This window comes from Topomyia yanbarensis, chromosome 3 (genome assembly GCF_030247195.1).
Source record: "Topomyia yanbarensis strain Yona2022 chromosome 3, ASM3024719v1, whole genome shotgun sequence".
In the NCBI taxonomy this organism is placed as follows: domain Eukaryota; kingdom Metazoa; phylum Arthropoda; class Insecta; order Diptera; family Culicidae; genus Topomyia; species Topomyia yanbarensis.
Window position 1 is genome coordinate 330530354 of NC_080672.1, and position 26498 is coordinate 330556851.

Here is a 26498-nt window from a genome sequence, read left to right on the forward strand (position 1 = left end):
AATTCGTTCGGGCTTAGCTGTGTGGTATGAAAACAAGCCGAGCAAGCCCGAATTAATGCCGAGGAACTTAGTCTTATCGGTTTACTAATTCAACCGACCGACGGTCCGGCCGGGTGGCAATACTAGACTTGGCAGCGGGACCATTATCGCTCTAATGATTACGAAAATCGATAACCTTTGCAGCATGCCCTTATATGCTAGAAGTTTTGAGTGACTGGTTGTCTTTCGTTCGCCAAAACTGATTTCGCGGGCTTTTAATTGACCAAAGTGCTGATCGGTAATGTCTGGGAGGAAAATTGTTTGTGCGAGCTAGGTTGGAGTTAGCTAGGATGGATGTTTATGATTTACGATCGATTCAATGCACAAACATTGAACTGAAGAAACGTGTACACCTGTTTAGCAATGTTGGCCGGAAGATTCAGTCCTTGTACATTGAGAATTCACCGAAACATATTATATGATCAAATGGAAAACGACATACAGTGGTTGGAAAATGAAAATTGTAGCATCAAGTATCTTTCGTTTCATAGTTATGCAATTTTAGGTAAATTTGCTGATTAGCATTTAGCGCTTCGTTTGGTTTTATAAAATAAGTTCGAAATTCATTCGCTACCACGGCACCGTTATAAACTTTTTTTTACTAAAGCAGATAGAAAGATTGTATTTTTGACAAAGTTGTAGGTCGTATTATTATAAATATTTCCTCTGAAGACACGAACTTTATAGGTCTTATATACAATGAAGACGCGATTTTATCAGCCCGCGATTTTTTCTACTCCCGATTTTGTCTACCGCCGATTTTATCAGCTTTTTGATCCTGAACTGAATTCACAAGAACCATGCATTTATTAAAAAGAATGCAATCATTACTAGCAACTTTTTGGAAATCTGATCCAAGCTTTTCATATTCGTTTGTCGCGATTACGACTTACCTTTCAATTTAGAGGACCCTTTTAAAAAATATTTCGGAAGAAACAAGAGGGAAAGTTTTCGAACGTTAGTAACTGTCATTATAGTGAACGGATTTACATTGCATTTGCACGAATCAGTTGGAAAAATAGTCACCAATGTGGATTAAATTTTGAAGCATGTATGAGTCTATGGCTAACACAAAGACTTTCGAATGTGACGTGGAAACCTCTAAATTTGAGTCTTTTTCAGGTAGAGGTGTCAATATACTACATTTAAGAGACCTAATCGAATTTTGGAAAGTTATGTTAGTCCCGCATGTATTTTTGTACTAAGTGTTTCATTCATCGTTCGCTAGTCGAATGAGAAGCATGTGGATGCACGAACAGATGGTGCGGCAAGAAGAAGGCAATCAGAATGTTCATATGTTACTGCACATGTTTTTACTAATCAGCCTTATTCTGTGTTATGACGGATCGCTTTTAGAAGAATGTGACATTCCTTTACAATAACGACAAATCGAAATGAAACGAATGTCAGGTTCGATCCGAATTACATTCGTTAATAAAACAGTCATAACATTTTGTCGAAAATATTTTAGGTGGTAATGTTTCAAAATAACTCTGAATGCTTGGGCTCAATTTAGTTAGACTACTCATAAAAGATTACGGTGGATTGAAATGCGCGCTAAATATAAATATCGCGTGGATTTGGCGAGTTTTTCTTTTGTTGTCTTTCCTAACAACCCCAAAAAAAAGTAAATAACAGGCATCGCCCTTATTATTACTGTAATGGTTCATCTTAGAAAGTGCTATAATTCCTTCTTGGAGTCTATATCTATATTTTTGATCTCTATATTTCATAATTGGAACTCACTGCTTTTATGGTGACAGTTTGCAGCGATATTCGGGCGTCGTGGGTTGAAATTATATTCGATTCTAGGTCTTTAACTCGCACCTATACTTGATTGTATTCCTCTGGATTGCCGTGACGGGAATAGATAAAGCGCCGTGCTGCTGACAATATTCGCCCCGTTGGTTGTTTGTAATCTGGATTTGTTGGGGCTGTTCAGTGGTTGTTGTGGGTTTTCGAATCAATTCTTCAACTTACTATCGAGATCCATTATACTGTTAGTCGGATCTGACAGTGTACGTCGTGTAGTCGTGTCGTCGGATTAACTGACAAAAATGCTAACCCATGTGGACAAATCTAGGGGTGATCACTCAAGAAATGTATAACAAATATGCGCAAAATTTGAAAAATGCATTTCATTCTCAGTTTTGCGCTCCATATCAGAAAAGTTCGTACGCCGGTAAACTCTGTTCTATGTTTAGTTGGGTGTAGAGCTTGTTTTTTTCGCAGGGCTTTGACGTCTTACATGCAACGTAAAATATATTATAAAATTGGTGGAAAAACTTGATTTAATCTCGTTAATTTTTTAAGATGCATCACCCTTCTTGGGTGTGCTTGTAAAAAGAGAGGGAGAGTCCTTGACTTTCGAAATATATAGGAAACCTACAAATACCGAAATAATTATATTAAATAATTCAAACCGTTCTTAACAGTATAAAATGACCACTTTTCATCACATTGGCCCATAGAATGCTTACTTTACCATTAAAGGAAGGAGCAAAAATTGAAGAAGCAGACATTTTTTCGAAATAGGCAAGCTCAACGGGTATCCAGAGCAAACCATCCAATCAATAATTAATAAAAAATCTAGAATGCTTAATAAGCAAAATCTCACAACCTTAACTCCAACAACTGAGAATTTAAAAAGTATAGCGGCAGATTTCAACAAAAATACGTCTTATCCACTTAGAACAAAATTAAAAAAGTTTGGCATAGACCTAGTTTTCAGTATTCGGAACTACCAACTAAAATCAATACTAGGATCCACAAAGGATCCGATAAACACTGAGCAAATCGGAGGTATACAAAATATCATGTTCACTTTGCGATAAAGTTTATATTGGACAAACCAGAAGTACATTAGAAATTCGGTTCAAGGAGCTTATTGGGGACCATCCATAAATGACGTAGCATTTTTGAGTAATTTTTAACACCCCCCCTTCCCCATCGTAGCATTTTCGTCACAAACTTCTAAACACCCCCCTGGTAATTACGTAGCTTCACGGTAACTCTCCTCCTGTCCCCGTAATTTTTTTTTAAATAAAAAACGATGTTCCCTTTTAAAAAAAACTACATAGCCTGACATGACCCCCTAACCCGTCGTCACATATGATCACAAAATGCAAAACTCCCTCCTTCCCCATATAATGTTACGTCATTTATGGATGACCCCTTGCAGAAATAATAAAAGTTTCTAGGGAATCTGATAAAGATTTACCAATCCAGTTCAAACCCAGCGGAGCACGCTTTTTTAGCAAACCATAACCAAACTACAGAAGCTATTAAAATTCAACATCAAATCTCCAATCCTTGAAAATTAGACGTAGGGGAAGATGGGGTAAAACGCACCCCCGGGGCAAAATGCTCCCCTTGCTTATATCGAAAACAGCTGAAAATTTCTGGAAAAAGGTAACGCCAGTCGGAAGTCCGCCATGTTAACCATACACTCTTCAAAGTTTGATAACCGTACATCACTAGCAGTTCGAGAAATAAACAAAAAACAATAACGTGCTCTTTTCATGTATTTATTGTGGCTCGTGCAACAAGGATTTTCAGCTCTTATAAATGCCGTTTTACTATTATATCAGAGCATTCCAGTTCTATTTATACCGTTGTTCATTATTCTATCGCACTACATATGAATAATCTACTAAATAATTCACGTTTTGCTAAATTTATATCTCTGCTCCATCGGGGGCAAAATGCCCTCTTATATGATTTTGCTGGTTTTTAATCGAAAATAGAAAAATCGTTCTGAAAACATACTAATTGCATAACCTAAGGCTATTTAATGGCACACTTTTGTGAAAGAAAACAAAACTACTTGCTTGTTCGCTGAGCATTCTGCCCCGTTGTTATAGTGCATTATGCCCCGTTATTGTGGTGCATTTTACCCCCGCATAGGTGCATTTTGCCCCGCTTATTTTTCAAAGAGTGATTTTTAATGACTTTGAAAAATTGAATATTTTGTTAAGTGTTATGATTGATATGATTACAGAGGAAAATGTTGGCTAAACGATATCATTAATTAAATTCTCCCAATTGATGTTCTATAGCTGAGTTAAGATTATATTTCCTTAGGGGGTGCGTTTTACCCCATCTTCCCATATGTGAAAATTCCAGACATTCGATTATCGTCGAAAGTGTCAGTGAAAAAAAAACTCTACTAAATAAGAAAAGCACAATATATCTTTTTGATCATTTTCACGCAAACGCGTCCCTATGCTACCCATGATCGCATATTTGTCCCGTTTTCCATGGGATTTTCTATCTTTACGGGATTGACTTGCGATCATAGGCAGTATATGTGTTCATAATGTCTAAAATAATGATTTTCCACTACACTCTAGTTTCCTTATCATTCGACACTAACGTCAAAAGATTTCAACTTTTATCCGTTTTTACCCAACTATATCCCAATGTGCGTTTAAAATTTTCGAATTTATTCATTTCCAACGGTTTTCTATTTTCCTTACTATTCGATACTTATTTTTAGACAATTGAAATTAATCGCATTAGTCAACTTACCAAGTACCAAGAAAAAGCAAATGTATCGCGATAATTGCCGCTGAATTATCGACGATGCCGATTAATACATTATCGTTAAGGGGGTCCTCTTATATAATTGTACAAAATGTACCTAATGCTTGATAATTTTTTTTGAAGAAGTAATATGACATAGACATGTGCGCTATTCTGCAAAATGTTTATTAAGGTTTCATCTATAAAATAAAAATTTTCCAGTGTAAGATGTCAAAAATGGCGGCTCCAGCAAAGGTGTTTTGAAAACCGACTTTATCTGCGGGCACGATACAGGTCGCAATTCGTCGCTTACAAGCAGCAAACCAAAACGATCTTGAAAATTACATTCTGTAGAGGCGGCCCAACCTAAAAAAAAATGGAAAAATTCGATATAGAAAAAAAATGGCGGCCGCTTGAAAATAAAGTATCGTTTTTTTTGCATGATTTTTCCACTTTGGCCAGCTGTAAAAAATCATTTATGATCAAAATATTGCGATTTTGTAGTGCACCCGAAGTTGATAGGTTGAATGGTTCAAAAACGAGAATGCCCGCAGATTCGAAAAGTAGTAGTAGTAATGTGAAAGTCGCCATTTTTGACACCTTACACTGGAAAATTTTTATTTTATAGATGAAACCTTAACAAACATTTTGCAGAATAACGCACATGTCTACGTCATATTACTGCTCCAAAAATTTTTTTGAACATTAGGTACTTTTTGCCACATTTATATAAGATGATCCCGTTAACGGAGATCCGATGACGATGGCGGGTAGTTAACATTATCGACGATGATGATGAATTATCGATTAACAACCCTGATTCGGTTGATGCACCACATTGACGGCTCCGAACAAGATGTGCTACAAATTTTCACCTTCGCCGAGTAAACGATAAAAATTCCAAATATTTATAATTTTCGTTTTAATTCCACCAGGTATGGTACCAGGTCGATGTCTTGCCGACTTCTTCAGTGTTTGTACAGTTCTAAAAGCATCGACATCGACGAAATAGGTATATGTTCAGTTTAATAAACCCCTGGTGGAATTAAAAGGAAAACATTATTTCTTTTTATATTTTTATTTTTCCAACATTCCATTAAGACGCTCAAAGAGAAACTATTTTCACCGAGTAGTTTTCGAAAGATTTTTTAAAACACAGTTTTTCATTATTCCCTCTCCTAGGTTGACGGGTTTGATGGTATTGCAAACATCTTCAAGCATATTTGAGCAGACAACTGCTTTAAGATGGTTATTGCATTACGCCTCGTTAGTGGTGCATCGAGGAGACCGAGAGGGCTTATGGGCCTTTTTTATGTTTTGTGTTATTTCATACTCTGCACCAGCCCAAACTAACAGTCAGCTAAGAGCCTGTGCACACTGGCGTGGCCGATTGGCGGGTCGCCGTGGATTGACTTTTTCTGTGGGCTGTGTTTGCAGACATTGTTCAACAGCTTAACGGCTGTCTTTTTGAGCACGGCTCGCAGTGGGAGTCATTGTGTGTCGATTTATCGGTCGACCTCGTCAACGTGCATAGGCGCATTAAAAAATAACAGTTGAACCCTATTAGTTGTGCTGTGTTGTAATAATTGTAGTTTTTAGTACTAGTGTAAAATTGTTATGTGCTAGTCGTATGTCTATCTGTGTATGTGTTCGTCTGAGTATTTGTGACATATGGGTCAGGGAAAGGATGCAGAACTGGCTTATATGATAGAATAGTGGGTAATCCTTCTTTGGATCACTTTTTATCGGTGTTCAATTCGTGCATTCGATTCGACTCATTCGGATTGGATAAATGAAGGTACGAATAATTTAGCGACGCACATCAATCATCCATTCCCGGTCAGCATATCATGAGAAACTTTTAACGGAATGCAATTGTCGTTAATAGTAAATATATATCATTTTCTGGCATTTAGACGACTCCAAGTAGTTTTATTGCATGTTACATGTGTGTTGTTCAAATAATACTCAATAATAATACTAACTCTTCTCTTTATTTCATTTTGTTTTATTTATTTTCGGTCTCATGCGTCACAGTCCTATGATGACCTCTCCGAGTTCATTCATCAAAAAAAGAGTAACATTGCTGCCAACAATGACTATTCGCTACCATCAGACGTCGCCAGGTTTTAGAAGAGTTGAGATGTACTCTCATACTCAATTGAATCAGATAAGTAGGAACGACCAAAAACTGCAAGTAGCATATTACACATGTCTTATTTTAACACATTAAATATTATTTGTATTAACTTATTATTTACAGGTAACACACATATCTCAACACACAACACTTCCCATACACACGTAAACATTCAAACTCGCAAATATACAAATGCTCGACAGGTTACTGGGCCAAGTGCATTCATTCGTAGGATCTATCATTTCGATGATCGCCTCGATTCTACAAAACCAATTAAGCTGACATAAGCTAGTCTCGTCTGGTGAATGCATGTAACCTGGAAGCCCCAGACACGACAGGACGAGACGGACAGATGACGGACTGACTCGACGGGGCCTAGTTCAGAGTTTTAGGCATTCTTCAATGCACGGCTAGCGACATAATAAAGTAAGGATGTGCTATGTGTGGTGGTTGGCTATTCAAGTATTGGTAGAGTTTGAAATACAAATGTATGTCTTTCATGTGATGATCATAACTTCAGCTGTATCTTGTACCTATCTAATCTATTACGTCTTTCATATATTGTCTTTTATTTCTTCTTTTCGAGTCCTATACTGCCATTCTACACCCGCCTTCAGCTGGGTCAACAAAGATGGTGATAGTGAACGTCTTAACACTCACACATTCTCAAACCCGGTCTCAGCGGGAACCTACAAAAATGCCATCGTGCACGCGATTACGAATCGGTCACGTCCGAAAGTCTATCCTTGATCCTAGAAGCCTAGGTCCATGCCTTCAGCTGGACCAATACGCCCATACCTATTAGACAACACGTCTCATGGCGACATGACCGTACACCGAACTAAATATCAGAATGACGGTCCGTGAATGTATCAATGGCCGCAGGGTTTCAAAATCGAATTTATACACGCGAAGTCACATACACGCGAGCACACGCGACAAACACGTCAACATACGAACGCTTAAGGCCTTCGCGATCATCTACGCACACCTATGCCCGCGATCGCACAAACTTGATAACACTCCGGTAATTATGTGAACGTTTTAGTACTTACGAAGTTACGAACGCGAACCCGCAAACGCGCGCGATCAGGAATCGGTCACGTCTGGAAATCTTTAGCCTTCATTCTAGTAATTTAGGTCCATACATTCAGTTGGACCAATCAAAAAAATAAAGCTCATATCCACCAGACCACACGCTCTACGGCGACATCGCCGGGAACTCGTGATATGGAAGATTTCACTTTCATTTAGCATCTGAGCCGTACACCAAATATAAAGTATTAGACTCACGATCCGCGCACGATTATCCAAAGAACAGACGCGAATATGCGAAATGCACACGGTTATAAAATAGATTTTATACACGCGAAGTTACATACACGTTAGCACACGCGACATACAAACGCACACGCGATCGAACACGTTAACGTACAAATGCTCGAACCCTTCGCGATGATACATGCGATCGCGAGTCCTTACGTCCGCACATACCTGAACCGTACAATGAATATCACATTCAGAATCACGGCCCGCTACAATTGGCCTAATGCAGTGTTTTAGTGGGCGACATTGCCTGTCTCGCCTGCAAATTGTAGTATGTGATTCTGACTGGGAGTCCTTCCGAGAACCTAGCTCTACAGCTCCAGTAGGACAACTTTCGAAAAAAAAATATATATTATCAATAAAGAACAGCAAAATTTAGAAAGTCCCAGTTGGCTTCCTTGGTGAGTTGTCGAAGAAATGTTGAGTACTTTGGCCAATCTGCGAAAAACTATATTCTATCAACACTTATTATTAATAATGGATTGATAAGCACCGATCAATGAATAGAAGTTTGAAATCTTGAGTTTTTTGACGGGGCGGGCGTAATGTAGTTAGTAAATCGATTGCCTTGTGTGCTCACCTGGTTTCTATTTCAAACCCAGCACATAGGAATATAGATTTTTCTATCAAAAAAAAAAGAAATTTCTCTAACCCGAAAAATAGGCGAATGATCGTAAGGTTAAAATCTCTATAATTGATACAAAAAGCTTTTGTCATTCGAAAGGCAAAATCCGCACACCGACCTGAAGTGAAAGAGAACTCTTTTGCCATGACCGCCAGTATCGATGACATCTTCGTACAGAGCCAGCTCAAATGCACACAGATAGAAGGCAGGTAACGGCAAACCGCCTAACTGACCAGCATCAGCAGGGACCAGCTTCCAGGTATGGGCATAGAGCACGGCCGTGATTGCGTAAAAGGAAAAATTAAGGACCTGGCTCTCGCTGGACCGATTGTGGCGGGCTTCTTGCGCGCATTGATTGGGTGCAAACCCGCACTGAATTTGTCGCGCTCTCGTGGTGGTTAGCTTGGCCGAGCCAAGGATTGGTGGGTAGCAAAGGAAACCAGTTTCGAGACAGAGGTGTGTACAGGGAACACAAAAAGTATCAGAATAAAAATAGGTAGCCACGAGCACAAGCGAGAAATAAAATGCGGCAGAGGGGTTTCGGTAAGAGTTGAGGGGATTCTTGTACGTCTCGTTGCAATAAGATGTGGGATGAAGCGAAGAATCGCAGATCGTTTGGAGAGAGGAAACTGGCTTGTAATACCGTAAATGCATTTGTGAAGTTCAATCGGAAGAAACAGTGCAGGAAGCCTCCTAAATTGGAAATTTAGCTCTGGTGGATTTGAAATTGCATTCCAATTAATTCCATCAATTTATCCGAAGCATCACTGCAGGTTTCCAAATTAGTAGATACCGTTTCTGGAATTTTGTTTATTCTGGTATAATTCTGCAAACAACTTTCGAATTTAGCTCAAATGCGCGGGTAATCAGATGATAATGTATGGTAGCATGGTTTTTTTTTTCAAATTAAACCTCGAAGCTGGTGAGCAATAACTTCTCGACTTCAACCCCATCTGGAACCACATTAGGTTTGCGATATACATAGTGTCAACTGTGAGCAATTCAAACATGATTTCAAAATACATATATACCCACAATCAAAGCGGGAGCAGCGCGATTGGTAAATGTCTATAATGTGTTTTTTTTCTTGTAACTTGTTCCTTCTTCCACTGGAAACTTGTTTGGCTCACAGCATTTTGCTTATCATCTAAAGCGCGAACTTTGCGTGTAAATGATGCGATCGACAAAACGGGAGTATAAATAGCGCAACTAGATTGTATCAGTTGCTTTGGCGGAATGGTACCGTGATGTGGGGTTATTATGATCAAAAGATCGATCAGTCTATTAGTTACGTACATGAATACATAGTCGCTTTTAGTAGTAATGATTTCAATTCTTCTTATTGTAGAGTAGTTGAACGATTTGTTTTTATTGTTGAATTGGAATTTTTTTCGAGTGCCAACAAGGATACCTCGCTTATTCAAACGTATCAAAAGTTTTGATTCAAAACCAGAACTAAACTAATTTGATTTAGATATGACTAAACTTTAGAACAAACGACTGTTTCGGTAAAATTATATAACATTCAACGATATTTTGAACGCACTAATGAATTAGATTGAATTGACAGCTGATTACATAAAGATTTCAAAATGGCCGACATGGTTTGTGATGTAATACTACGGCGGCGCTAGTATTTGGACGGATATTTGGTGAAATGTTTGGACACATATTTTATTAATTTTTCTAACATGAAAATCTGTTCTGTTAACACTGAAATTTATACTCCTCGAAAAATTGACTATCATGAGAAATGAGCTATTAGTGTACATAGTAGCCACTCTCTTATTTTAACTGCTCAAATCAAATACACAAAACGCGCTGAACGAGGTCTGTAGCATTTCTTAGTTTATAATTCCTCAAACTTTAAGACATACTAGTAAATTTCGATTTTCATGCGGGTGGTAGGAGAAAAGACTTATATCTGCGTGTCTGTGCTGGAAACTCTTTCATTCAGTTGTGCTTCACAGTACATACTTTAATTTTGAAAAAAAATATACACGCATCATCTTTTTATGAGTTTGCTGTTCTAAGCTTCTTCGTTTACGCAGCAACTAATAATTTGAAATGCAGCACACAATCAACTGTCGCTTTGGCAGGGATCGAACCAACTTATGTGTAGTTGCCTCAGTGATGAATTATCACTGATTTGCCTCCAGTGTTTACTCACAAATGACGCAACCTAGTGACGAGACGTGCTCTTGCGAAAGTGTGGATCATTTCTCTGGTGGCGATGATGAGGTCACGAACTAGTATCTAGTACCATGACAAAGTTGAGTTTATCCCTGATGGTAATGCTAATTAGCAGCAGTCAGGCCGAAGCGACAAAACCACACCGCAGCATAATGTTTGGGATTGATCCGTTCTCTGGACCGAAACGATCCCTACCCTATACCGATGGCCAGTGAATGGCCGCAGGAAAACCGCACAGTCAATTGACCTGAGACTGTGCAGGATTATAGGTTGGTGACGATAAACAAATTTTGCCCCGGAAAGGATTCGGGGCACGTTTTGTGTCACACGACCACGACAGAGCGTGTGAGCTTTACGTAAACATACGCATTGGATTACAAGTGAATTGCGAATGTAAGAGATGGAAAGGGGCTTAAGTTGGTTTAGTCGATTGTTTGGCCTGGATGATATTTCTATGAGGATAATTGAAGGTGAACGTTTTCCGCCTAATTTGATACAGGCCTATTTTGGTTCCATTAAGGAGAGGGCCGTACTATTAGTTGAGCAACTTTTAAATAAAGCTATATTTTCTTTAACCTTTCTCGGAATAAAGTATCAGTGTACTGTTTCTTAAACATTTATATATTACTTATTGAGCAGAAATCCTCCTGGGTGTGCCGAATTTGACAGCATATAAAAAACATCTGATTGAAACGTGATTCCTTATACTCTATTGCTCCGAAAAAATTCTAACTTGGTGTCCAGATCATGGACCCCATTGCATGATTTGTAAAACGAATCATTATACTTTTTTCACTGGATCAAAACAAACATAAACATCACACACATAAAATAACCATATCAGCGGCTAGAAGAGCCTCCAGAATTGCGCTTGCAAGGAATAACTATGTGTAGGCTGAAAACTGGTAATGACTAGTTTCACGTCAAACATTGCGTTGTCCCGAGCCGAATTTTATATGTAGATGGGAATCCATCGGCAGCGGTGGGTAGCCGCTGTAGACACAGCCACCACCTTACACAATGTAGCAAACCCGCTACGACTATAAGCGCAGTGACAATAGTCTAATAAAAAATTTATCCCGGCATTCGAAAGGAAAACTGAGATGAACAGCAGCAATCATCATGCTGATTGATGCTAATCGTCGACAGGTTTTCAGTGGTGATCTTGCGTGGCTTTTCTTTTGTCGGTTCTCGCGATAAAGAAGGACAAGTCTGTCTTTGCCAAGCGAGGGTGTTTACTCATAAAAAGGCATTTTTCGTGAAAAAAAAAGAAATTTTGATTTAAAATGAGTAAAAAAACCCCTTTATTGAAATTTTCTCAAAAACTCAACGTAGGGGTTAGGCATTTTTTACATAGAATGTGTATGCAAAGTTCGAAAGAAATCGGTTAAGACGTTTTTGAATGGCAGGTAATACCGCAAGTCATGTTTTTTCTAGAGACGTTCCACAAAACGCTTCGTTACCGAGTCGTTTGTCGATATTTTTGCATGGAAAAATTGCAGCATGTTATTGAAATGATTCACTATAATGTACAAAAGTTTAACAACATAATATAGCATACCGTTGGAAAGGTCATTTCTTCTTCTTTCCAAAACACTTAGATAATATAAAATCTGTTGAAAAATGACCGCGTAGAAAAATTTTTCGTGCTGAAAATCCATTAACATGGTTTTTTTTTCTATAAATCAAGATTTTGAGGGTATATTAAGTTTATCAAACATGGTTTTGTGTTGTATTTGGCGAGATCTACAACCTTTATCAGAGCACTTTAAATGTACATTCATTTTTTTTTATTCTGTAGCATCGTTTTATTGTCTTTCTCATAAACACAGGTTATGTTTTTCTTAAATGATTTTACGTTTAAATATTTTGCTGGAACTTTTCCAGCAAAACAGGATTTGCTAAAAGTTAAGCATTGGAATTTTTGATTCGCTGATGTTCAGTAAAGCCTATTATTTTGCCGAAAATCAACAAATCTTAGAATTTGATTGCTGAAACAATCAATGGCAGTTTTGGTAAATTTAAGCAAATCAAACAGACAGTTCAGTGAATTTTAACAGTTGTGAATTATTTTAGCGAATTTTTTTTCTGGAGGTATTGCTCATATTTCAGCTCGGAAAAATTCAGCAAAATTTTGCTGATATTCGACAATCAAAATTTAGTGTGTATGATGAATGAACCTGGCTCGAACTTGTGCTTCTAAAAGAAGGAGGTTATGTTCTTCTAGTGCGCTTGTCGTTTGACCGTTTTGACCATTTAACATGATTACAGCAAGTTCAAGCAACCAAATCCAATAAGGTTGACTATGATTACAATGTGTTTCATATATTTGTTTTGATTTGGATGGCACTAAAAAGGCATGACTACACTATCTAGTTTGTTTATCTATGTATGGTTTATTTTAATATTCAAAGCTTTGTGATTCTCAAAATTTGAAATGTTTGTATAACGCTTATAAACATTAGCAGAGCCTGTATAAAGCTTATAAGGATTGGAGGGCTGATTTATATAAATATAGTGCTTTTCTAGTGCTTATTGATTTTCTGGGTAGATTACACTCAACACCCCATTGATACTCTGTATCCCTGAAGAACAGAGTATACAGTAATGTTCCCACATTGCTTCGTTGTATGACTGTTGATTAATTGCTGAACTGAAAAAACGGCGAAGTCTAAGCAATCATTCCGTAACACAAATGGCAGTCGCTGTGTAAGATTATTCGACAGTTTATTAGGCCAAAGACCGCCATTAAATCAGTCCAGTTAGTTGAAATACCGTATCTGAAAATGCCTATAATTTTGACTCAAGGAAGCAACTTAGAACAGCCGATCTATGGTTTACTTGTCAACTTTGGTTTATTCGCTCTATGTCACCAGATTTGCAAAATTGCTTCATCGCGACGACGTGGAAATTGACTTAGCGCAAGTCAATTTCCACGTCGTCCACTTGAAAGCGTTGCAATATCGGTATTAGTTTTGATTCATGAAAACTTTTTAACAGAAATAGAAAGATTCGTTCTGAATCAGAAATAACTGGAAGGTTTGGAGGTTTAGAAGAATTTCAACGTAGATGTTCTCAAATGTCTTGAAGTGAGGAGAAAGCTCGACCAATTCCTTATTAAATGATCTCAAGTAAACTCAAGTCGTCACTATTATTCAGACCCGGGCCCGTAGCATGCGGTTGCCCTGGTTGGCCCCGCTAAGTGCACCAACCGCCCTGAAATCTTGATCTGCTTCATATAATAAGTCAGATTTGAATGCTTTTCTAGGTACACACCAAATTAGTGTACAAACGTCGAACTGAAAAAGACAGCCAATGCAAACACCAAACGGCACACATGCCAAAGATCAATAAAGTTATTTAACACCATTGAAAAGCGCACTGATTTTATGTGCTTTCTTACATACCTAGACGGAATGAAAATGTGTGTGTACAGAAGGTTTACTTAACTTAAAAGACCGTATAATTTAACCTCAACCATCGCACTAACACAACCACAAATGGATCAGACTATATGAAATGGATAGTTTGTGAATATTAGGAAATAACTGTTTATTCATGCATTGCGCAACCATGTCTAAGATTCGTGTATCCCCCACATATTTGAGCGATTACTTTGAAGCCCAACAGATGAAGTCTATAAAATCCAATACCATTTGACTGAATGCGATGAACACATACAGTTTTAAACAACAGCTTCAAATGGGTGGGGTTACGATAAGAATCAAACTAACGAGGGCTTAACATTTTCGATACGTGCAAACCAAACAGATTTAATTTCCCTGCTTTTAGGCGGATCGAGCAACTAATCCCAATTTTTCCAAAACGCAACAAGCGGGTATAAAACCAGACGCTCGGATACGCGTGCAAGTTTCAAGGTGTTCCCCAAAACTGGAAACACTCGGCTGAAATGCTTTTCACATTTAAGAACAGACCACTCAGGTGTTTACTGGTGCATGCTTCCCAAATAGCTAACCGAGTTCAGTTTTCAATGCATCCTTGCTTACATTTAGCTAGTCGAGGAGAAGCATAACAGGCCCAGGGATGTCACATTGAAATCTGTGTTTCGGTAAAAAAAGCTTTTTACCATCTGTTATGGTTAAAACAGAAAAAAATCTGTGAAAATCTGCATCAAAGTTCCAAAACAACTGTGAAAAATCACAATATTTCCAAAAATCTGTAGTAATTTGTAATATTTATATCAAAATACCAAAAATCTGTAATCTTTGAAATCTGTGACATTACAGAAAAATCTGTGAATATGGTAGCCCCGAACATGGCGGGTATCCAGATCTGTCGTCCCAGACTAAGGAAGCGTAATCTTCTGTGTGAAAATCCATGTTACTGTGTCTATGCTTAGGAGTGCTTTTGAACGATATGTCGTATAAGCGTCAAAATCTAACTACGTTTCATTACTCGTCATTTTCGATAACAAAAACGCAGTAATATGATAAAAATAGCGAAAAGTACTGCATAGATACACAAGTGGCACATATATGTGGTTATTGGCACTAAAGAGTGCACCCTTCTCAAAGATGTTCGTGGAGTAAACTAAATGAATTATCATCGAGATGACAACCCGTACCACGAGAGTTGAAATTTCCTGTATGTCTGGCGGAGTTCCATAATATCACAAATTAGCCGGTCAGTCTTGCACTAAGGTAAATCGCTGCAGACTCCTTGTTTGATCTCAAATTTTCTAAACCTTTACAAGGAAGCTCATCAAAGTCATACTATTTCTAAGCTAAGAACAATTTTTCGGGGTGAATGGCATAGAAGTTTTAGTATTTCTACAAAAGAGTGCTCAGAGCGTCATTTAATATAACACTTCCGATTCGTCAGGCACTGTTTGTACGCGGGGCATGGTATTAGATCATGTGGACGCTCCCCACTGTATGCACACTTTTCAGCACAATGGCTCATTGGTTTGTGTGTAATGCATGGCGCAAGGTAAAAACAGCCGAACAGGCAGACGATCCTTGTCCAAGAAAATGTAAGTAAACGCAACACAATCCCGCCAAAGTTGATCAGAAACAACTTTTGTCCCGTCCACCATTTGTTTGTAAAGGGACACCGCATTTTGTCCCGTCAAGTGCGCTGGCCACTCAAAAACTTTACTCGCTAGAGCAAGGGGTTCTTGAAATAGCCAACTCCATGACTCAGTAGATCCAGCCATGACAATCTTGGATCGGTTACTACACCATCGATCTCAACTTTATGAGCGGGCATGTAGAGTCGGTAGTCTTTCATAAAAGACTTGTCACCAGTAACGTAATTTGTTTGCTAAGACTGAGTTCAATGTGTATGATTTTAAACGGGAAGTCGGAGTCTTTGATGACTATTCTTGTTCGCCATCCAGGTTACCATCAGTTGGGTTTTTCGAAAATAGTTTATTTATGTAAAAAAATGAAAACAAAATATGAAGGAAGAAACAGATTTTTTTTATTAATAGCCCGCCTCTTACCCCCACACCAAAAAGCTCACAAACGGAGCCCCCTGGTAGTGGACACATCAGTTCTCAGCGTACAAAAAAAAGGTCAGCACAACAAAACAAAGTCACGAATCGCGGAAACGCTGAGAACAAAAAAAAAACAATACGAGACCGACAAAACACAAAATTTGACAAGAAGCTACGGCGAGTACCCAGCGGAAAAGAATCCTGTTAAGGGTCCCATCGTAGCTTTGCAGGAAGCTCATAATAATTTAAATTTATTTATTACTTATTGCTAGAAAAAATGCATTTATCAATTGTTTTTATTAAAAAAATATTAACCAATTATAGCTAAAGGAATTAGCTCGATTGGTGGTGAACGAAGTTTATATTAAAAATTCTCCTAATTTATTTTTTAAAATTAGTTTCAATTTTGCTTGGAAACGAGTACGAGATGTTATTTGCTTTAAATCAGTAGGAAGCTGGTTGAATAACTTAGATCCGATGAAAGAAATGCGTCTTTAACCAAGGTTCGTGGATACTCTGGAGTATAATAAATGATTGGCTTGTCTAGTGCTGTGAGCTCGAATGCCTGTTGTAAATTCTAGATTATTATGAGCAATAGTATTATGCAAAGCATTGTGGATGTATATTATTGTTTGGAAGTTAGTCAACCCAAGCAAAGGTAAAATGTTATGGGCATTATTATTGTATAACAAAATAGTAGGGTACATAAATGGTTTTTATTATTTTTATAATTTACCAGAAACATAACAAATTTAAAGATTAGTCAGAGGATAGTATAGTAAAAATGTGGTTAGCTCTCTTCATTTTATGTATGGCAGAGTGTTACCGATTAGAAGTAAAATGTAAAATCCTTTATCATAACAGTATCTTTGTTACACTTGCGTGTTCAAAAACGTGTGTAATGTCTGGGACATAACCAGAACACCGTAACGGCACTTGGACTGGTTATAGAAATCTAATAATTTGCACCACCATCAACAATTCACCAACCAGGCCACAGCTCCTACAAATTGTTTTCTCAATATACTGACCTTCTCATACAGTAGGGTGTCAATTTATCCTGAATTTTTAAATCGGACACACCCCAAAAGTGTTTGCAGCTTGAAGAAAGTCCCGATGCCAAACTTTAGCTTAACCGACATTACTAAGGGGTATTGTTGATGCCAAATGCTTCTGAATGTGATGAAACGTCAAGATCTGGTTTAATCTAAAAAAAGAAAAATTTGCCTTTCTTGGACTTATATTATTTATTTCTAAGACATTCGACATCAAAAAAAAAATTTAAACCTTTTCAAACCCAACTCTCAACTCAACTCAAAAACTCAGTCTCATAAAGGTAATCTTTGAAACATTTTTTTCCAAGTGACGTTGACGTTTCCTGACAATTTAAGACACTTGACATAAAAATACGAAATCGACTTTTTTAATTTTAATAGGGTTCTTCCTTGTTTTTTACGGATGCAAATTGTTGAACTTGAACTTTAGCCCCTAACCATGGCCGATTGAGCTAAAATTTTGTGTGGAGGTTTTCCTTAAGGTGTTAATGCATTAGACGTGGTAGTAATATTTAATGGCATAGCAAAATTTCCGGCTGGAATTTTCTTGTAATGAGTGACAGTCTAACATGAGCGAACTTTGATCTACTCTTCTGGAAATGGCATTTTTTCGGCATTGTATAAGCATCCAAACATCTTTCCGATGCAGCGGTTAGTGAAAAAATAAATATTCAAATAAATTCTTCTTATTGTTTTATGATAGAGGCGGGCTGAATACCAATAAACCGTCTGCTCAATAAACCATTGTATACGTACAGTCTCCCAGAAGTATCTTCCGTGCGTCAACTGATTTCACAAAATCTCCCAAAAAATGCTATATCCGTTTTCTTTAAACTTTAATGATATTACAGATAAATCGGCAGCAAACTTATATTAAAAATTTCACAAAACTATAGTGTTCTGTCGGTGTTCCATATTGATGGCTTGGCCCGAAATAAGCTGGAAAATTTCGGTTTCCTGCGTCGCTTTTTCAAGATTTTCCCAAAATTTGCTTCCGCATTTTTTTATATAAATTATACATACTTCGAAAAATTGTTTGGTCGCAAAGCAAAAACTTAGACTCCGCCAAGGGTGCCAGAAGACCACGCTACATACGTATCAAGGTAAGATCACCATGAGTTAATTCTGTAAGCAGACGGTATATAATGGAAAGCCCTGTTTATGTTTTTTAAAAAGCAGTGCCCATACTGTAATGACTAGTAAACTAAAAGTCATCTCTGTCAACGAAAGAAATAATGCCAAATAAGATGAATACAATGTATGTGCGAAAAGCAAACAAGAACATGAGCTTAGTCAGCAGTAATGATAAACGATAAAGATGAAAAAGATGGCTTGGTGGTACCGAGGTATGGGGCTGGTTTCATAAGCTATTCTTCTAATCTTAGCGCCCTGACTAGAAAAGATTCTCTGGATCACTAGCGTAGCACTATTCCTATAATTGTACTGTATAAAACGAATCGGCATCAAAGTTTATCGAAATGAAATGCTGGGGGCCGTATCGAAATAAAAAGCCCGTTTCTCAAAATCAAGCTAGATGTTTCACGGGATTGATTTTAGATAAGAAAATGTAATTTAGTTATTTCGTATAGAAAAATCGCAGTCTCACCAAAAACTTCACTAGATCTTTGTGAGCCCTAATCAAAAATTCCATGCATTTCTCCAGGCACTCTTGCTTATACTGCTTCTAGTCTATCGTTTTTTATGATGAGAAGTTTGGTATTGAATCCACATCTGCAAATTGCTTGCCAGTTCATCAGATTTCCTGCGAATTCGGTGAGAATAAACTTGAATTTGCTGGGGACATCACCCCGTATTGTGGCCAGATAAAACTTTTATCCTGGAAACAGCCTGAAATCTGTCAGGTTGTATTGTCCATCTGACAGCATCCTCTATACTTCGTCGATAATGGATAATTTAGGAAGACAAACCTGTTTGCGCCGAAACCGTTAGTGTTAGCTATACAGTGTCTTCGGCAAACTTTCGTAGTATTTTTTGCCGATTTTTTATATTTGTTAAATTAGGATTGTTCTTGTGGTTAGGGTGTTCAAAGTATCAACTTTTTAAATATTTGAAATTAGGTATAACAATAAAAATTGAATTGCGGGTAAATATGATGCATTTTCATTCAATGTATTTCAAATATGTGTAACTCTGGTTGTGATCTATTGTAAAATAACCAATTAAAAGTCGATGCACTTATACAACGTTTATCTACAGTGTACAAGTGACATATTCTTCATTGATAGCTTTGATAAGAAGACCTTTCGATTCCACTCAAAAGACTTCCTCGGTTCACAATATTGACTATCCACTATCTGAACACGATTATCAGCGTTTGATGTTAGTTATTATGAGAGGTTTCAACAAATACCTACTCCCTCGCCACTCGACCATTCGATAACAATTCATAAGAGCCATACTTCCTTGGAAAAATCGAAGCGCATACACGCCGCATCCCACCCATCACCCATGCGATTGAGGCATTTCCGGATGCGTTCCCAACGAGTACTGGCTGTAGAATCGTTCCCATTACAGAGTGTTGATATTGGCCACAGCTTAATCGCCACCGTCAGCAGGGCAACCCACACCCAACAATAACACTATAAAGAAGGTCGAAGTGTTCCCGTGCCGGATGGCTGTTTGTTCAAGAGACACTTGATACGGTTTCAATTTTTCAAGTCGTCTCAACTCAAGAAGCCCGCCGCCGCCGTCGCCACCGTTTTAAAAAGAAAACTACGTACCAACTGGTGATGATGTTATCGACTCGACATGGTGCGCGGTGGCAGAATTGAACCGAAGCGAAGCATCGCATGGCCAAAAATCGGCAAAGTGCAGAGCAAACGTTTGCACATCTCAGAGACTCCTCCGGTGGAGGAGTTGTGTTTATTTTTATTTTTAGTGGATCGATACTTTCATGTGGCTGATGGCGCAGAATGCTGCCTAAACCGGAATGGGCGTTAGAGGTATGCTTTAAAACCGTGCCTGAAAATTATCATACCAAAATAAGCTCGATGGCTTGAAGTATCATATATTAGCATAGAAATCGGTACCCGTTCCATGAACAACAAAAAAACAACACTTTAGAAGAGGATGTCTTCATAATGGTGGTGCCATGAAACCGAAGAAACAGTTCTACACCGGACTACGACCGGGGTGACATTTTGCGATGTTTCGATGCTTGCAAAGATCGCTTGGCTGATAAACGCCAACAATGAAAACTAATTTGTTAACTGTCATACATAGAAAAGCAACTTTTCCTATTGAAACACGAGTGAGCCCGGTGTAGTTTCTAACCAATTTTCCACTATGTCACATATTGCGAGTAGCATGCCAACTGAGTAATCACCCCGAGCAACAGGGACAACTTTGTCGGATTAACTTCTCGGGACGGCAATGAGGTTGCGAGTTTTGTGACTAGAAGAAAAGATCGCTTTCATGCGAATATGTATGTTGTGGAACAGTTTCACTGCCACTCTGAGCACGAAGGCATTCAAATGGTAGGAAAACTGCTCGCTTTGATCCTACCTTCCGCCGGTGAGTGGTAGTTGTTGAGGCCTTTGTCTTGATTTTCCCACCGAAAATGGAAACTTTAGTTTGTAATGGTCGGAGTTTTCTGCTTGGTAGTTTCTGCCAAAAGTTCCAGTGGGATTAAGTATGGGATGGGAGCTAAATGTTTTGTCGAATAGCAAGCCTGTTGAGTACTATAGGTAACGTCAATTCGAGGAAGTAAATAGTTCGGTGGTTGTCGGGTACTTTAAAAATTGTTCTACTGCCTTCGTCTATTGCTCAGTTTGAATCAAGGGAATCAGTAAGATTTCGTTGCTCTTATAAACAGGGTAAAAAAGATCAAACGAGCCAAAATCTCAATTTTCAATGCTATATTAATTAAGGAAATATTTGGAATCAGTTTGATATGTTAGAAACGATACTTGGTCGGTGTTAAGTTAGACCGGACTAAGTGACAAAATATTGATTTCGAGAAAAACAGGTTTAAAGTTTGAATCGCAGCATCCTTTACGTTATAATTGGGAATTATTTTTTGCCATAATTCTTGTTTATGGTTACATATTTCAAATCTGGCAAAAGTCGAATGTAGCTGAAGAAATTCTTCACCCAGTGTTATCATTATCTCATTTTTTGATGTTCTGCGACTTAGTCCGGTCTGACTTAACACCGACCACTTGTTTGCATAAGTTTATGTTCAAGAAATTCTTTATTTTTATTAGTTTTCAAATGGTGTGATTTCAGTAAGTATAAATCAATTCTCTATTTAGAAATTGAAACGATTGTTGTCTCGCATTGCTTTTTGTTCATACAAATCTGGAAGTGTATTTTTCGATAAATTCCTCTCTGCAGCAGAGTAGTTACAGGTAAACCGATAGAATCCTTCATGCAATTTGGTTTGCCAGGATTCCAAGAGTTGCGAGGTATGGAAGTCATTTGGAACGAGATGAGTTTTACACGTTGTATTTTTAAATACAAGGAGAATCCGGGAATATCAATTTGAACCAAATTATAATTTCGTGATTTTTCGTGAAGTTACAACGCAGAATCAATTAGTTTTAAAATAATATTAGTAGTCAAATATTGGTTAACATCCTTCTAGTTTCATTATTCTAGATTCAATAACGAACAGTTGACCTTAAACAGATACAAATTTCAAGTTTCTTGAAATAGCACTTTTTTTCTCTAAAAGTCTGTATTTCAGAAACATTAACTTAAACTTACTTTTCTATATATTTTTGAAGAATATTTCGAAATGTCGAAAGTTGGATTACATAACTTTTCAATAGTTTAAACATTACCGAAACGAGAATAAAATATGGCAATACCAATGTAAAACACACCAAAATGAAGGGCTCAGTGATCCAAGTCAAAAAAATATCAAAGGTGGGTTAATCTTGGGTTGGGGGTCGTTCTTGCCCTGAGCCCTTCAAATGTCCTTTGTGTGTACAAGCTCGAGGAGTGTCAATTGTACTATTTTTCACAACTTAAAACTGTTCCTGGCAAACATTGTTACAATGGAATCCTTCTTCTAATTTCAGTTCTACTGCTATTACTTATAACAGTAGGCGCTCCAATAAAGGTAATAGTCCCAGTTACTACCCTTACCTATTTCTGTAAGCAAATCTTGCTTAAAACCAAAATAGCTATTGAAAAACGTGGCGTTAAATTATCTTTCATCACATATCAGACTAGTCTTGAATGCAGTCAGATATATTAAGTGAACTAATGCCATCAAACAGGAAACAGGCGCACGGTGGGACGAGCCCTGACTTAAGTCCATATCTGAAGGTTATGCGATATTCTCACTAGTATTTTTCTTGTATCAGCTGAACCATCAGATACATTTTCGCAAGATTTTAGGTTATATGAACGTAAAATGATTTTTTGATAGCTTTTTGAAGGGCATAACTCAAGTGTTTTTGTGCATTATTTGACCATAGGAACTACAAACGGTTATTTTCGTTTTTCAAAGAAACGGATGATTTTATGCATTGCATTACTTCACCAAAACTATCCGCGTGATAAAATTACATCGTAAAATCGCCAAAAATAAATCACTAGTTGGTTTAGTTAGTGTTTAGATAACTGTTTGTCATGAATTTTTAGTGAATTCGAACTTCTAATGCGATAACAACAATGACGCCCGTGAATGCCCGCGATCACACTATACTCATTCGAAAGCTTTTAATATGCTCTTATAAATGAGTTTATGCTAGTTTTGCGAAAACTTGCGATAAGCATGATCTGCAAGGGTTTTACTACTGATCAAGAGTAAGGAGCCGAGTGGGAAGTATGGTTTTTTGGATGGTAAAGGTATTAAGAATCAGTAAATATTTTCAACCATCTGAAATATGTCATAAAATGTTTCTTGAACTATTTCTTGCTAACTTACGCAATAACTGTCAAATTAAAAAACAGTTTAGTTCATTTAGTGAGACTATTTTGATCCGAATTTACATACCACTGATATAGCCTAATTGTATGCGATATTATCCAAATATAATAAGACCATTTTTAAATGAACCATATATGCGAAAAAAAGGTTTTGGATTTATTTCTATTTAATATGATATAAGCAATCTAAGTGACTCAAAACACACCTGCGATAAAAATCGTTAACCATCTTGTTGAGTAGTGAATGTAATTAAACATTCTACTAAGACGCTAAAAATGTTTGTTTTGAAAATGAAATAAAATGTAGTTTTCAAATGAATTAAACGTTCCAAAATTAGCCGCACACGTCTTATTTGATCCGTCAAAACAAATTAGTCATTTCTGAAGCCCCATAACGAGATATCTATCAATTCGTTTCAACATGGAAAATAAATTCCAAAATTACTATTGAAAAAAATATTATCAAAAACAAAATACTTACTTTTGAACCACTCTAATAAGTAGTAAAATTAATTTCTATTTTTATAACTAAAATAGGAACTCAGCGCACAAAAATTTCTTTCCAAATATTTTTGAACCTTCACAACAAAATAATTATTTTTGAGCCACCCTTATGTATAATGACATATTTTTTATAACTGTTAATATCATAAACAATTTGGCACACGCAAATTAATATACACAAATTTCACGAACGATTTTGAAAAAAATACATTTTTGTTTTAATATCAAAAATGGATTGAGCGTATCAAAATTACATGAAATCGTCCTATTTGAACCGACACAGCAAAGTTTGGATTTTGTTCACCTTTTGTTCTAAGTCGTGCCACTGTGAGGCGAAATAATAGGATACACAAGTTCATTTGACATAAGGCAATTTAGCACAATTTTGAAAGGTAATGACATTGAGAGTTATTCGGTATGTGTGGTATTCATATAACCCTGCACGCTGGGTATCAGCTTAGGGTACACCGATGGCCGATGTCGATCGGGTAACAGCGACATGACGATCTGACAACCTGAACGTACAGCACTGGGCATTTGAAGCGCAGCCATCACTCATTAGGAAAGCGTCAACCGTCTAGGTAAGAAGTGAGCCAGTGGCGATTCCCATTGAATGCTCAGGGTGGATTTCCACAATTCTCTATAGCTTTCAGCAGTGTTTATGGCAAATACAAATTGGACTAACACAAAAGTTTTAAAAATTAATCTCAAAAGAACAGCTCATGTTTAAAAGAAGGCCAAATCTCAGACAAGATGTTTTCACTTGAAACATAATGAATATCACTACTGTCTAACTTTTTACGCGCAGAACAAATTGAGTATTACAGCGGGAATGATTAAAAATGATCAAACAAATAAAACTGTTTCATTCAGGAACTGGCTATTATATTAAGCAACAATTGTTCAAAATTTTAGTTTGATTGGCAATGGCTCCTGAGATATCCTAGTCTCAGTACAGACATTTTTTGAATAAAATGTGATTCCAAGATAATCGAGTTCATCGATACCCATTTTCAATGTTTTGATAAGAGTTATTAGTTTTCACGATGGCGGTCTACACGCAAAAAAGTTATCTAGGGCAAATATTTAGAGAATTGCAATTTACGATGAAACAGATTGCTTCAAAAAGTTCTACAATTAGTCGAAAAGATGCTGCTGAACAACTAAAACGCAAATACGAAGCTAAATTTCTTGAACAATATCTTGTATGGCAAGCTATATGCTCTTGTGGACTGAAATTTCAGACATTCGTAACCGCAGGTACCATAAACGGTAACGTTTATGGGCTGGTGTGTTAACAAACGGCTAGTTCCTTTTCTGAATAAGCATGCAACTAGAACGTAGTTTAGGCCAAATTTAGAAAGCTACAATTATGACACGATTGCTTAGTATGAACAGAATCATATTGTTTATGTTCTTATGACTTGTAGTCACCTTACTGCCCCAAATATGCTCCCAATAAAAACATATTGGTCGACTGTGAATGGAAGCCTTAAGAAGCTTGAAAGGGAAGTAAAGGGCGAACACGAAATTATTGCGACACCGAAAATGTCAAGCCAATTTTCTTATAATGTTTAAAATCAAACCAAAATTTTAGGGTAGTTTTATACATATATTTATTTCAAAAATCAAAAGAAAAGTTAATCGATGGAGCCTTGAGTGTAAAATTGAACACATTTCCGCTTGATGCCCTCCATCAAAATCTTTACAGTGTCATCCGGTACCAGTTTCTTAGTTTTTTTCTATTTTCTTAACATGTCCTTCTCGTCTTTGACTGTCTTCTTGCTCTTCCGAAGTTTCCTCTTCATCATTACCCAGTATTGCTCCACAGGGCGCAGCTCCGGACAGTTTGGCGGATTCATGTCCTTTGGAACAAAATGGACATAATTGGCCTCATATCACTCCAGGACACTTTTAGAATAGTGGCATGATGCCAAATCTGGCCTAAATAGCGGAGCTTCGTCGTGCTGCTGCAAGAACGGCAAAAGGCGCTTCTCGAGGCACTCAGATTTGTAGATCTCGCCATTTACTGTGCCCTATGTCACGAAAGGCTCACTCCTCAGTCCACTAGAGTAGATGGCCTGCCAAATGAGATATTTGGAGGCGAACTTCGACATTTACTTCCTTTTAAATTTGTCGTCCACATAGAACTTTTTCTTGCCGGTGAAAAACTCCAACCCCGGAACTTGCTTAAAATCGGCCTTTATATACGTTTCGTCGTCCATCACACAGCAGCCATATTTTGTCAGCATCTTCTCGTAGAGCTTCCGTGTCCGAGTTTTAGCCGTCGATTGTTGCCGCTCATCGCGGTTTGGGAAGTTCTGTACATTGTATGTATGTAGTCCAGCTCTCTTCTTTGCATTCTGGACGTAGCTCTGCGACATGCCGATCTATTTAGCCAAATCACGGTTTGAGACGTTGGGATTTGCTTTAATCATCCGCTTCACCTCTCCCTCCGTCTTTTTGTTCTCCGGTCCCGGTTTTCTTCCAGCTCCTTTGCCGTGGTCCAACATCAACCGCTCCTGGAACCGCTTCAACACTCTGGAGACGGTTGAATGGTGAATGTTCAACATTTTTCCCAACTGCTGGTGCGACAGGTCAGGAAATTCCAGGTGGTTGGAAAGAATTTGTTCTCTCGACTCGCGTTGGTTCACCTCCATTTTCGTTGAATCGAAAAACACAACTTCCAGTTTGACAGCATGTAAACAATACACATCAATGAGAAAGTGCAAA

General features: G+C 37.6%; 1 protein-coding gene across 2 annotated transcripts in view; it reads left to right on the top strand.

The window, feature by feature from the left end:
• Window positions 1-26498, top strand: part of LOC131693273 (neogenin) — a 425258-nt gene that overhangs the window by 870 nt on the left and 397890 nt on the right. The gene's annotated exons all lie outside the window — the stretch shown is intronic.